Genomic DNA, 2342 nt, shown 5'->3' on the forward strand with positions numbered 1-2342 from the left:
AAAAAATCTACTTTTTGAGCCACTGGCATTAAAAGTCGTGAGCAAGCAACTGCTGCCTAAATTAGTTTGCTCTGGAGCCCTCCTTCCTGAGCTAAGACAGAAATGTGTGAGCCAGAGGCTAAAAAAACTGTGAGCTAGCTCACACTAACTCAGCTTAGAGGGAACACTGGATATGAGTACCTGTACCGCCACCTTTCCTTACAAACACACACACACACACACAAAATGAGTATTGTCTCTAAGAGAGAGAAAGAGAGAGAGAGAGAGCCGTGGTCCTAGAGAGGCATCTAGTGATGGCAAGGGGGGGAGTGCTGCAAGGGGGGGGGGAGCCATTTCCTCCTCCTTCTCCGCCCCTGGCAAGGAAGCGCCTCTTGAGTCAGCTGGAACTGCTGGCAGGAAATCTGGTGAGCCCATATGGGGTCGGGGGCTGCAATGCAAAACCCAAAGCAGAGAGAAAGGAAGGGGGATGAAGCAGGGGGTGAAAAAGAGCGCCCTCCCCCCAGTTTCTTCCTTGCGGGGCCTCCCCCTTTTGTTCCTCCGCCCCGCCCCACGGAAAGAGCCGCTTGTCCCTTTTGTCTGCACACGGGAGGGGTTCCTGCAGCGGCTTTGAGCACAGAATCCGAACCTGGCTGGCTCCTTTGGAGACTGGCGAAAGTTCAAGTGGCTTCCAGAGGGGTCAACAGTGGGAGGGCTCCCTATTGTCCTGGCCCCACTGCTGACCCTCCTGGTGGCACCCAGTGTTCCCTTTAAGCTGAGTTACTGTGAGCTAGCTCACAGTTTTTTCGCCACCGACTCATGCATTTTTGTCTTAGCTCAGGAAGGATGGCTCCAGAGCCAACTAACTGATGCAGTAGCCAAATAACCTGCTCACAACTTTAATGCCAGTAGCTCACAAAGTAGGATTTTGGCTCATGGGACTCCACAGCTTAGAGGGAACATTGGTGGCACCTGGTATTTTCGGCCACTGTGTGACACAGAGTGTTGGGCTGGAGGAGCCTTTGGCCTGATCCAACATTGGCTCCTCTTATGTCCTTAAGAGGCGCATTTAGATAGGAGTGGGGGGAAAGAGTGAGGTTTGGGGTGGGAGAGAAGGAGGGGAAAGGACTGGTGGGGCTGAAGGAGGAGAAGAAGAGATTGGATTTACACCCCGCCCTTCACTACCCAAAGGAGTCTCAGAGCGGCTCACAAACTCCTTTCCCTTCCCCTCCCCACAATAGACACCCTGTGAGCAGTGTTCCCTCTAAGCTGAGTTAGTGTGAGCCAGCTCACAATTTTTTAGCCTCTGGTTCACACATTTTTTTCCTAGCTCAGGGAGGATCCAGAGCAAACTAATTTATGCAGTAACCAAATCGCTTGCTCACAACTTAAATGCTAGCAGCTCACAAAGTAGAATTTTTGCTCACAAGACTCCACGGCTTAGAGGGAACATTGCCTGTGAGGTAGAAGAAGGAGAAGAGATTGGATTTATACCCACCCCGCCCTTCACTACCTGAAGGTGTCTTAGAGTGGGTTACAAACTCCTTTCCCTTCCCCTCCCCACAACAGACATCCTGTGAGAAAGGCGGGGCTGAGAGAGCTGTGACAGAAACTGCTCTTTTGCAAGGACAGCTCTTATCAGAACTGTGACTTGCCCAAGGTCACATCAGCAGGTGCAAGTGGAGGAGTGGGGGAATCAAACCCGGTTCTCCCAGATTAGAGTCCGGACACTTAACCACTACACCAAACTGGCTCTCTAATGGCTGCGGGAGCTGGGGAGGGTTTGGTTTTTTTTTAAAGGGGGGGCACAGGGACTGCGTCAATTGGCCCTCGGAAGACCAACCCAAAACAGACCCCAAAGTGTACAAAGGGGGATTTTTTGAGGAAATCTTGCTCCTCTGTATCAACACTGCGCCTTCCTGTCTTCCTCCCCAAAGGGGATTTGCTCCAGGGTGGAGGATTTGGGGAAATGCATTTTTCCTGCCTCCACACAGCACTTGATTTCCCCCTGGCTTTTTCTGCAACCCCGCCTGTCATGATCTGTGCAGGAGGGAGGCTGGGCCTCGAGGCCTAAGCTCTAGGAGGGGCCTGTCTGGGAGTAGAAAGCCGACAGCCTACAATCCCCACAGTGCTTGGGGTACGGTTTTTAGCCAATCAGAGTACAGGAATTCTGTGAAGAGATTGTTACATCTCTCCCTTATTATAATTGAGTAGTGGGTGCCAAAGTTCTAAAATGCGCCCCGTTAGTGTATGGCCGGAAAAATTGCCACTCAGAAGACACTGGCTGCGATGACTGGCTCCCTCAGCGAACCTGGGCTGCCATTGGCTGGGTGGCTGGGAGGGGAGGGAGCCAGTCATCGCAGCCA

This window comes from Gekko japonicus, unplaced genomic scaffold (genome assembly GCF_001447785.1).
Source record: "Gekko japonicus isolate JY-2015 unplaced genomic scaffold, Gekko_japonicus_V1.1 scaffold5422, whole genome shotgun sequence".
Classification (NCBI taxonomy): Eukaryota; Metazoa; Chordata; class Lepidosauria; order Squamata; family Gekkonidae; genus Gekko; species Gekko japonicus.